Source organism: Cryptotermes secundus, unplaced genomic scaffold (assembly GCF_002891405.2).
Source record: "Cryptotermes secundus unplaced genomic scaffold, Csec_1.0 scaffold2225, whole genome shotgun sequence".
Lineage (NCBI taxonomy): Eukaryota > Metazoa > Arthropoda > Insecta > Blattodea > Kalotermitidae > Cryptotermes > Cryptotermes secundus.
In genome coordinates, this window is record NW_019739258.1 from 36,508 (window position 1) to 49,468 (window position 12,961).

Below are 12,961 nucleotides of genomic sequence, written 5' to 3' on the forward strand. Positions count from 1 at the left end.
TAGTCCAAGGAACTGGGCTGGCTATAGCCGAAGAAATGGGAATTTGAGGGGGACGCACTTGAAGATGGAAGCAGCATGTTCCTTCGAAACGTGATAAATGTATACCAGATTACACGGTGTCCCATCCCCGATTACGGTTGTGGTCAGAACCTCGTATCTCGCGTAGAAAATCCGTTGGTTCATTAGTTAGTTGGTGAGGTTGCATCTTCGCCGGATAGTGATGCAAATCATTACGTCATCACTATAAGGTAACTATATTCCATTCTCACCCTACGGCGGGAACCAATATCGACCTCCTGTTCAACACACAGGACTCTTCCTGCACATGGCTGCCTGCTCAAAACATGACGCAACCTCGAAAATGTTTTACTCAATCCTTCCAGCCGCACTATGGCATTGGGGTCGACTCAGCCTCTAACAGAAATGAGTCCCATGAATCTTCCTAGGAGTAAAGGCCGGCCAGTGCGTAAGGCTGACAACCTTACCGCCATCTGTGAGCCAATTGTCTAGATAGTGTGGGACCCTCAACGTCTCACAACCCTATGGGCCTCCACGGCCTGTTACAGGGATAGCTTGGCGCGTAAGGCTGACAATCCTCACCGCCATCTGTGAGTCGGTCGTGTATACAATGTGTGCGCCTCGACGTCTCACAACCCTGTGGTCCTCCACGGCCTGTTACAGGGATAGCTTGGCGCGTAAGGCTGACAAACTCACCGCCATCTGTGAGGTGACTGTATAGAAAATGTGGAAGCCTCGACGTATCACAACCCTATGGGCCTCCACGGCCTATTACAGGGATAGCTTGGCGCGTAAGGCTGACAAACTCACCGCCATCTGTGAGGTGATTGTATAGAAAATGTGGAAGCCTCGACGTATCACAACCCTACGGGCCTCAATGGGTCGTTACAGGGATAGCTTTGCATTTTTATATTAAAACTGACGCAAGAATAGCCCTTTGTGTGATCATGTAATGCTGGTCACTGTTTGAACTGCAGAAGTTTGAAGCATTGATGGAAATTTTACAATCCTTTCAGCGTCTAGACTATATGACGCCTGATGGTAAGTTGATAGATTAATGATTAATTAAAAAAGACTCTTTGGATAGAACCGGCTGTGGTCTAATCGATGTAATATCCTGACATTTCCCTGGAAAGACCTAGATAATCCACGAAAAGCCTCAGTGAGGGCAGCCGATATCCCAGCCAAGATTCGAAAGGAGCACCTCCAGAATGCAAGTCTATATCTGAACCGTTGGGTCGAGACGATTTATCATGAAACATCATTAAGTATGGATCTGGAAGGAGGCAATTATGCCAGATTATAAGACAATATGTCGGAAAATGGCCGGAGGAACTTGGTAAAACTACGATGAAATTGAATAAAATATACCTGAGGAAAATCGAACCAGAAACATCCCGAACACAAGTTTACAGCATTACTGAGATATCAAAATTTGTCTACTGAAATGTTCCCGAACTCACTCATGGCGCTGAGCCCTTCTTGAGAAGCCGCCAGTTGTGCAGCTACTCAAGAATTTCCCAGCATTTCATGGAACCCGAAGGTTCATTACCGCGTCCACAAGAGCCCTCCACTGGTCCCTATCCTAAGCTAGATCTATCCAATCCATACCACCCCATCCTATCTCCCTAAGTTCCATTTTAACATTGTCCACCCACCTACGCCTTGGTCTCCCCAGTGGTCTCTTTCCTTCTGGCTTTCCCACCAATATCCTATATGCATTCCTCTTCTCATACGTGCTACATGCCCTGCCAACGTCATCTTCCTTGACTTGATCATTCTAATTATACTTGGAGAAGAGTACAAGTTATGGAGCTCCTCATTATGCAGTCTTCTCCAACCTCGTGTCACTAGCGTTTGCGAACTCAATAACAATATGGAAGTCGATGCCACGTTCTCCTGTCTCGTGCGAGAAGCATAAGGATCCTTCTCGTGATTCCAATTTCGCTTTGTCAGAGTCAGATGTCAGTTGAAAGGAATATATCTGCAGTCCTGGTGCCAGCCGCTGTTACCGTGCCGGCATCAGGATTTAATATTAATAGTTAATACGCCAATTAACTAGAACGATTATTTAAAATCTTTTCTTATCTACAAGAACTGTGTACCTGAAACCACGTTTACATATTAAAAATATAAATAGTTGTATCCATCTACTTCTAAGTTTGCCTATACTCACACTGCTTTCTCTGGGAAAATATATGGTAACTTCTAGAACCGTTGCTATGCAACGATCGCGAGAGTGAACATGTGTCGCTTGATAGCAGCCGGTAAACACGTCAACAATATCTTGCCTATTGCTAGGCAACCCCCCATAACAATAGAGTGATTGTTGGAGGTGGTCTTTCTGTTGGGTCCTCTCCGAGGCTATACAGCGAGGTCAAAAGGCCGGTTGAGTGCACCTGCGAGTCGTAGGAGGCGACGAAAAGGGAAGTCTCAAATGTGAGACAGTAAAATATGGTCGCAAGTCCCAAGGGACTAGGACCCTAGAAACACTGCGCTGACAAGGGCCAGGAGCATATACAAAAGACAGACCCATCCTCTCGTCAGAGAGGGCTCTCCACAGTAAGAAGACCATAACTGTTGAGGAGAAATAAAAATCTGGTCATGAGCCCCAGGAGGGTGCTCGATACCAAGACTTACTGACTGACTGATCGTCAGTCGCAATATGACTTTGACTTTGACTTTGGTTGAGCGCAATTCCGTTGAGGTTTGGCAGTGCAGTTGAGCTCTGCAAGGGAGGATGAGAAGAGATGGCGCTATAGTTGAGTTGACAGTTGACAAGAGTACAGTTGTGGGATATTCGCCGGACAGTAACGATGTAAGCGTGTGAAGCTGGAGGATTTCCACTATTAGAAGCCGTTGCTAGGGAACGGTTGAAGATTTAGCGTGTAGTGATTTGTAAAGTGTGGAAATCGGGGATGGCGCTGTAATTGCTTGTAGTTCCGAGTGATGTGTATTAGTGTTCAATATATCCAATCTCAAACCCAAACCCCATCTACAGTCACCTCTAAACTTTTAGGTGAGCTCGCATCATGTCTGGACCTAACTATACTTCGGAATGACACTCATATTTCTGCGTGTTGTTATAAACTATATGTAGTTACAGGCAGTATGCTGCTTCGAAATTTCGGCAAAATAGTGGCAGAGATCTGTCGTCTCATTCGAGTGGGTAGCAATTCCGTTTCACGTACGTGAGGTCCCCAGTTCATATCTCGACAGAAGATCGGACTACCTGGTTGTGAATTTTGTGATTATCCTAGGTTTATACAAGAGAATAGTGTTATTAAAACAAAACAAACTCCGTGTCCTGTAGTTCGCAAGCAAACTATACCGACCGAGCGACCGCCACTTGTCGGCAAAGTTAGTGCCAACATTAGTGGATAGAGGGTGTCATGTGGTCAGTACAAAGGATCCCCACGGCCGTTAATCTCGGTTTTGTAGACCGAAAAATAGTGTTACAGTATTACCAAATAGGCCACGGCCACTTCAATACACATCCTTCAGAATCCATTAATCAGTCACCCATACTTTCAATGCTTTGAAGTCTGAGCTATTGACAGCGTCATTAAATCAATTATAAATTAATGAACAAAGGTATAAGATAGTAAACTTGTGCACAGTGTTTTTAAGGCGATCAAGAACTCAGTGCTTATTTATAGCATTACAATGCATGACAGGTCAGTTCACGTAGATCTCGCAACATCCCATTTTCTCTGAGTCCGAAAAACCATCCTTCGCAAGTCTTCACGTTTGAATCCTAGTTCAGCTTTCACATAAGATGATAAATGAAAAGTGACTTGGTTATGAGACAGCCGGAACTGTCACGTGACTACATTTAAACAAATCAGCGTCAGTCACCCTTCGTTGAGTGTTACTGTCCACTTCCTGTAGAGGCTTTCATAACTTTAAACAACTCCTCATCCCCTCAAATAAACTGTTCCTCTTGTGATTTCATGTCAGCGACGTTTCAGTTTTATTTTTAAAACTGACAGACCGGAAATATAGGCTTCAGATTTTGGATATAAGATTTAAAACAATTTTTATGCAGTTACGGGAGTGCCCATGCAGGAAAAAAAAAGCTGCAACAAAATTTCAAATCTTTGTCTTTTTGGAGGAATAATTTTAGAATTAGATATACATGTGGTATACTTTTGTTCTTTTAGTTCAGTTATACTCATAGATTGCACTTCACATATTTACGTCAATACTCACATAATAGACACGATACATAGACACAAAATTCTACACTCAGGATTACTTCTTTTTTTTTGGGCTTTGCCCATTGTTCGGCATTTTAAAGAACACAAAGTTTCGGAAACTGGATTTGTTTCCTTCCTCGGACGAAGGGCGCGAAACACCTACCTTGCTGTGTCCTTTAGAAAGAGATAACCTCAGCCACTGGATCAGTGATTGTGGTTAACTTCTGCCAACTCCTGCCATCTAGGAGAGGTAGAATAAGTTAAACTGACTGGAGTCTTAGGCAATCTCGACAGGCTAGAAGCTTAGCATTACAAATTACGGAATTTCTTTCTTTTGTGGGGCATTAAAGTCCCATTACTTCGTAAATATGGCGTTAATAATGATGTACTAAAAATATTCTTTAATATTATCGTCAAGCATTCGAATGGAAACACATTTATTACTCCGGAAACTGTCTCCAAGTTCATTTGAGTGAAATGGTTAGACAAGGGAAGCTTCAGGATTGACTAGTAGATTAGCGTCAAACATTGGTATGCATATTAATTACAGATAAAGCGAACACCCTGTATTAGAGACATCTAGTGTTAGTGATGGACCACAAACCAAAGCAGGGACAATATTTTTACAGAACCAGAGTGGATATCTTTGTAACTAGCATTTCACAAAGTACAAAGCATGTCGAAAGCACACTTTGAAGTCTGCAACATGAACTCCGCACTACGTAATGCGACCGACATCACGGTTCAAGTACGCGCTTTGATTAGTTCGATATATCGAAACATTCATTGTGAATACGAAAGTGGCATTTGTACCGCTCCACCAGGTTGTACTGCTAACTTTAATCAGTAATTTGCACAAATCCTGTATGGTTATTGAATCACAGCACCTTACCCTGAAAGAGAAGTATACATATATTGTACCGTGTAGAGCCGTTTCTAGGCAACGGCTCTGTAAACACTTTCCGGCTGCAACGAATATGCGCACAACAGTGGAAGCGCTGATGGAAACGGCGTTTTCTATTCGGTCCGTGCAAATTGGTTATAAGGACAACTGAAGCAAGAATAGTTCAATTATAAGGAAATCTCCATTTAGAGAGGATCTCAGCCGGGAAGTTGAGGAATAGACACTCTTAGGAGCCGTTATCAAGAAATGGCTAGTAAGAGGCTTAGATCTCTAAACTTTGTGCTCTAGTGAACTGTAAAGTGTGGAAATCGGCGACAGTGTTATAGTTATTTGTAGTTACGACCTGTAAGTGGTCAATAAATCCAATTATTGAAACCCCCGTCTATAGTCACGCATATACATGACAATATTTACGCTGTATAATTACAGTGTAGCATTAAAAAGAAACTTCCCCACATAATGCATGAAAGTTTCTGTGTAACAGAATTTTGTGTCACTGATTTGATTATTATTTTCGACACAAGACGTCCGCCCAGCTGATTTTCGTCTACCATCAACAGGCCGTGTCCCACAGGTTGAGAAACACCGATCTCAATTATCGTGCTGTATCAGATTACAAAGCAGTGAGTTGTCTACTAGGACAAGCCGAGAAACGCAATAGGCAATTGGTGCCTCGATCAATACTGACCCTCCTACCCCGCATGGCACGTGTTAATTGTTCCCAAGAAATATTTGTCCCTTACTTGGAGTAACCGTTACTCATTCCCCAACCTGGAATTCATTAAGGATATAGGCCTAACTGCCAGTAGAATGTGTATAGATCGTATAGATGTATAGACTGGTGGTCTAGTGGTCAGAGTTCCTGGCTACAGATCCAGAGGTCCCGGGTTGGATTCCCGGAGCTACCAGATTTTCTGAGAAGTAGTGGGTCTGGAAAGGGGTCCACTCAGCTTCGTGAGCATAACTGAGGAGCTAGTTCAAGGAAATAGCGGCTCCGATCTAGAAAACCGAGATTAACGGCCGTGGGAATCCGTTGCGCTGACCACGCGACACCCTCTATCCGCTAAAGTTGGCACTAACTTCGCCGACAAGCAGCGGTCGCTCGGTCGGTATAGTTCGCTTGCTGACTCAAGCCACGGAGTTTGTTTTTACTGGTTGGATTCTGAAAGTAAATTTTCCACTTCAATTTAGTTTACTTTCTCCCCTGTATTTCTCAGTCCCGCATCCCCCAACGTTGTTTTCTGTGCCATTCACTGCCAGTTTTCGTTTTGGTCTTCCTGAAAGCGCACGCGCCTAATTTATTTTGAAGCAAATTTATCTAGAACATAATTCACATGTGGTGAATATATCTGATGTTCAAAAGAACTTTCTTTTCTGAGAGCAGTAACTCGATCTAGTCTAGTGCGTGGAAGTAGTTCTTGAACTCCGACGCGATGAACTTCAAAGAAGCATCCGAATGCTACGGAAGGGGGGAGTGTAGGTTAGGATCCATGCTTCACCGTGCGTAGGCTATGTGGGCTAACCTAATTCTGCAGTGAAGCAGAACTGCGCTCACAGATGCCGAAGCCCTCGCTGGGTCCCCCGGAAAGTGGCTGCAGGATGCTGGGCTTCGTAAGTGAATAGTACAAGACTGAGCAGAAGAAACAGGAAAGAGAAGAGAGACATAAGGAAAGACGTAATAACAAAAGCGAAAGAATCGATGAAGGAAAACAGATAAAAGCAGTGACGGAAAAATACATAGAAATAATTGATGAGTTGATGGATGAAGATATTTTTCTTTAATTCGCTTAGTGGGGAGTGGAGTCCAGCTGGGTCCACTCGGCACGGCGGCCACTGATTAACCTATTGTACTTGCCCCGGGTGGTTATGATTATGGAGAATTTGGTGGAATGAAGATGGGCGGGGGAAACCGAAGTTCTCGGAGAAACCTGCCCCAGCGTCACTTTGTTCACCACAAATCCCACTTGACCAGACCCGGGCTCGAACCTGGGCCGTTGCGGCGGGAAGCCAGCGGCTAACAGCTTGGGCTATGGCGCGGAATGATCATAAGGAATGACGGAATGAATATGGGAGAAGGAAACAACGAAAGAGCATATTTGCATAGATTCGGAGAATAAGACACCGAAAATGTTGCTTAATTTCCACTCAGATTATGAATGACTTGAAGTAAATCATGACAGCCGAGAAAAGCGTATATTTCACCAACGCGTGTACAAGTTCAAGGAATTGGATATCCTAAAACCACCAAGAATTCTTTGTTATTGGAATTTTATAATTTTAAAAACTGTGGAATATGACACAACTCTGAAGACGTTCGTAACGCGAAAGGTTATAATATTTATCTAAAAATGAACTTTTCAGTTATATGGAATTTAAATAATTCATAATTAATAATATGTGAACATTTCCATAAACATTCTTAACTGTTTTTACTCCCAAAGCGCAAATGGGTTGACAACAATATTAATAATTTACAGCAGTGTGAGAAAACTTCAACGTAATTTTAATTGTAGTATAAATCGAAATTTCAATAATTTAATCACTACGAAAATATGGATCCGTATTTAATGCGCTGACACAATTCATGGATTTAACGTTATTGGATTGTATTGCCTGAGGATGGCCTAAAAAGAAACGTCGAAACATATGGCAATAAGAACTGCATAAATAAATGTTGATAAGATAGTATCTATTTTGTCTCATTGAGTATTATTATTATTATTATTATTAGTAGTAGTAGTAGTAGTATTGCTTTGAAAATTTATCTATAACATCGACGTCCTTTTAGTACAAATAAAAATTTTAAATCACAGAACCTAATACAAGTAAAACGGCCAAGTGATCTGGGACCAAAGACAGATTATTACTCTGTATAACTGATCTCGATAAGAAGACAGACTTCTGCTATATTTCCGATAGTGAGAGCCTATAAAATATATTTAATTGATATGGACAAAAATATTTTTTTTTATCTTACTCTAAGTGGATACCTACAAAATATATTTATGTTGACACGAAGACAGACTTTCATCTCTTTACATCAGTGGCTGTCTATAAAATACGCTTAACCCATACGGGAATAAAGACAGTTCTTTGCGTCTTACCGTAAGTGGATGACACACAGTGGCAGTGTCTCTCCGTTAACGAGTCGATCCCTCACAAGCAGCAGAACCTGCGTCACTCGCTCGCCTGAAGTAGCCGTTGTAGACTGACGTCCGTCGAGCGGCGTCTCTGAGGGAACAGCGTCTCGCGAGGCGTCGTTCACTGCTTTTAGCCTCAATAATGTGCGCGAACTGGTTGGCGTCTCTCCCCACAAGCCTGCGCCGTGACGATCCAGGCTCCAGTGTGCCGACTGGCTGTGTGCAGTGGCGTGTTGCCTGTAACCAGGCGCTCGCTTGGGGACTTGTCGCTCCTTCATTTGTAAGTCTGTAACAACGACCATTACAGAGTGATTTTTACTTAAATTATTATTATTATTAGAGTGATTAAATCAAGGATGAAGAAGTTGGGGGACCTTGCAGCACTCATGGGAAAATAATATGGTAAACACTCGCTAATCCGGTTACAGAAACTCTTGATACAGATAATCCGGATCGATACATGAAAAATGAGAAACTCTTCATAATTACGTATATACGTACTTTAAATTACATGTGGGATTTAGGAGCAAGAGGGGTTAGAGCTAGAGGACTTTCCGACTCTGCTCAGGGCAGCTGGAGAGACTGAAACCGCACGAGCAAATATCCGAGATTGGCTTCAGGTGGATGAAGCAGACCCTGGATTTCAGCTCCTGACAGAGGAAGAAATTACTGCAGTGATTTATTTATATCAGTACTAATTAAATTCGCTTAGTGGGGGTGGAGTCCAACTGGATCCATTCGGCACGGCGGCCACTGCACTATATCAGCACTACGCATATTATTACATTTCCCACTTATTTTCTTCCTAACTTTTTATCTTTTAGGACTACCTTTTACTTCATTAATCCAGATTATTACTTAATCCGGATGATCTTCAACCAATTAATCCCTATTAATGAGGGTTTACTATATATGGTTTTAATTGGAAATTCTATAGGCCCTACCCTGGCCTCCTATTGCCTTAGTCAAACCGATTACTTTTCCCGTCCGAAAATTTTAATATCGATTTTAAACAAATTTATTTATATCAGTAAACGGAAAGCCAAATCTCCTTCTGACTGTAACGGCCACCACACAGATTAGTGCCAAGTAACGTAATAGAATATTCAACACCTGTATCCACCTGATGGTGACAATATAATGGTCTGAACATGACGCATTTTGAACTAACAGTTTAGTACCTAGCACGTGGTTTCTCGGAAGCTGCAACTTACTCTAAGGGACGTCGCCCTATTTTCAAGTGTTGTTTAAAACACAGGTGTCTCCTAGCACAGTTCTGGCAGATCCGTAATATTTAACACAAAATGATTTCCGAAAATGTATTCGAAAATGAAGAAACATTTCGCTATTTTTTATCTTGCCTGTACAGGAACATTTTGTAGCTTACTGTAGGTGCAGAGAGGATGTAAAGCTATTTAGGTTCTTGCTGTCACCGTACAGCCTGACAGGGACCCCCCGCAACAGTGTGCACAACTGCACTTTTCGTGACTGTACAGGAACATTTTATAGCTTGCTGTAGGTGTATAGAGGCTGTAAAGCTATTTAGGTTCCTGCTGTCACCGTACAGCCGGATAGGGACCTGCAACAGTGTGCAGAACTGCACTTTTCGTGACTGTACAGGAACATTTTATAGCTTACTGTAGGTGTAGAGAGGCTGTAAAGCTATTTAGGTTCCTGCTGTCACCGTACAGCCTGATAGGGATGGCGCGTAAGGTTGACAACCTCACTGCCATCTATGAGCCGAGTCTAGAGAAAATGTGGGCGCCTCAACGTCTCACAACCCTATGGGCCTCCATGGCCTGTTACAGGGATAACTTTACTTAACCTCGCCGCCATCTGTGAGCCGACTATCTAGAAAATGTGGGAGCCTCGACGTCTCGCAACCCTATGGGCCTCTACGGACTGTTACAGGGATAGCTTTACCTTTCTTCTAGAGGTGTTTGCTCCCTGCAATTCTGCGTTACCTCTTAACGAACCAGACATGGTCTCTGATGTTAAGGGAAGAACACAGCCTGAGGGAGCAGGAGAAGAGGGTGCTGTGGAGATCAGGTTGACCAGAGAGGGTTACGTAAGATGGAGATGTAGAAAAATACATAACGAGGAGCTCCGTAACTCGCACTCCTCACCAATTATTATTAGAATGATCAAATCAAGGGGGAAAGCATGCCCATGGAATGGAGGAGAGGAGCGAAACAGGTTTTTGGTATGAAAACCTTGAAGAAAGAGAGCACTAGGAAGACCTAGAACTTTAAGGGAGCATTATAGTGAAATAGATCTCATACAAACATAATAGTTCTTATAGTGGATTTATCTGTCTCAGGATAAGGACCATTGGCGTGCTTTTGTGAACGTGGTAATGAAATTTCTGGTTCCGTAAAATGTTCGGCATTTGTTGAGTGGCTAAGTGACTTTTGGCCTCTTAAGAATGACTGGGGCCATTTCAATTGGTTATTTAAACTTAGGACGCGCCATAGCTAAGGTGGTTGGTCGCTGGCTTCCCACCGCGGCCAGCCTGGATTGAAACCCGGGTCTGGTCAAGATTTGTGGTTTACAAAGTGGCGCTGGGGTAGGTTTTCTCCGAGTACTTCGGTTTCTCTTGCCAATCTTCATTCCACCAAATTCTCCATCATCATAATCATCCGGGGCAGGTTCAATAGGCCAATCACTAGCCGCAGTGCCGAGTGGACCCAACTGGACTCCACCCCCACTATGCGAATTTAATTAATTTTTTAATTTTATTTAAACTTAGGGAGCAGCCGATTTAAACGGAGCTGTCTCCACACAGCCACACGACTGATCAATGAATCGAGAGGAGGTGTCATAAAAGTGACACGACACAAACGCTCGCGGAGAACGACCCTGAAGAAGGAAATTCTGATGGGAGAGAAAGGGGACAGAGTAAGTGAGATGGTGAAGCAGAAAAAAATAAAAAGAAAAAACAAATCACATTACTCAAGAAACGAAGCGAAAGTGTCGGCACGCCACTGCACCCGGCAGGCACGCACATTATCACTGCAGCCTTGTTCCACCATCTTGTAATCCTCGAGACGCCCCAGTGCGAGTCGCCGCCGTACCTTCCGACCAGAATAGAATGCTTCTGCTACTTCAGAGTGATAAGTTAATTCAAAGGAGTCAGCATCCGTTTCACCGTGACGCGTGAGAGCTGCGTCAAGCTTAACAGACGTAGTTGGATGGGTTATACCATCATATGCAAACGTAGACGTAGTTGGACAGGTTATACCGTCATATGCAAACGCTGACGTAGTTGGACGGGTTATACCGTCATATTCAAACATAGACTTAGTTGGACGGGTTATACCGTCATATGCAAACGTTGACGTAGTTGGACGGGTTATACCGTCATATGCAAACATAGACTTAGTTGGACAGGTTATACCGTCATATGCAAACGGAGACGTAGTTGGACGGGTTATACCGTCATATGCAAACGCTGATGTAGTAGGACGGGTTATACCGTCATATGCAAACATAGACTTAGTTGGACGGGTTATACCGTCATATACAAACGGAGACGTAGTTGGACGGGTTATACCGTCATATGCAAACGTAGACGTAGTTGGACGGGTTATACCGTCATATGCAAACGTTGACGTAGTTGGACGGGTTATACCGTCATATACAAACAGAGACGTAGTTGGACGGATTATACCGTCATATGCAAACGTAGACGTAGTTGGACGGGTTATACCGTCATATGCAAATGTTGACGTAGTTGGACGGGTTATACCGTCATATGCAAACGTAGACGTAGTTGGACGGATTATACCGTCATATGCAAACGTATAGCCTAGTTTACGAAATCTATATCATAGGCATTTATTGAATTTCCGTCGCGTTCAGAAACTCCGCACTCAGTTGCTAAAAAGAACAGTGGTGGAAACTTTCAGCTATTTTAAAAGGCGTTGAATTTAGTCGTATAGCTCAGTAGGATGGGATAGTATAGATTGGATTAATCTGGCTCAGGATAGGGACCACTGGATGGCTCTTCTGAACATGGTGATGAACCTTCTGGTTCCATAAAATACAGGGAAATTCTTGAGTAGCTGCAGAATTTGCGGCTCCTCAAGAAGGGCTCAGCTCCATGTGTAAGCTCAATCAGTACTAAGTCACAGGCTACATGCCTGAGGAGTGCGGTTTCGATTCCCGGCAGGGCAAGGACTAAACAAGGTTCTGTAAAAAGGGTATCGGTGGTAAGGCGGCCGTGGAACGTATCTGACCACTCCTATAACACCGAGGTTAATAATTCGAACGCATCGACTGCTCCATAAGCCTTCATAGCGTGGTGCTTAATCAAGTATATGAATAACTTTACATAGTTTCGGCCTGCATCCCTTATTTTGAAAAGGAGGTTCGATTCACAGCAGCAGGAAGAGTTTTGCCTATTCCTCGGTGTCCAGGCGGCCCATCCAGCCTCCTGTCCAAGATGCGCTGGAGAAACTTCCATCTACTACCGAGGCGAGAAACGGTGGTGCTATACCTCCACTCTCACCTACGTGTCCATCGTGTAGTGCTTAATTAATAAAGCACAGATACAATTTTACCTTATTTTATACAAAGCGATTAGAGTTTGGGAGATGCACAGTTCTCAAGGTGGCCCACTATTTTCAGTGCAAGAAATATCTGTTAAAATTACACGGGTATTTCTCAACACAAGAAAGGAAGGGAGGTAAAGAATGCAC

The 12,961-nt window shown here is 43.2% G+C and overlaps 1 protein-coding gene across 3 annotated transcripts in view; it reads right to left on the reverse strand.

The window, feature by feature from the left end:
- The window catches only part of LOC111871939 (protein O-linked-mannose beta-1,2-N-acetylglucosaminyltransferase 1), a 154,532-nt gene that overhangs the window by 35,643 nt on the left and 105,928 nt on the right, over window positions 1–12,961 (reverse strand). For all 3 annotated transcript variants that reach the window (XM_023865364.2, XM_023865366.2, XM_023865365.2), the window contains exon 2: window positions 8,226–8,547. The gene's annotated coding sequence lies outside the window, so the exon portion shown is untranslated. The remainder of the gene's footprint in view (window positions 1–8,225; window positions 8,548–12,961) is intronic.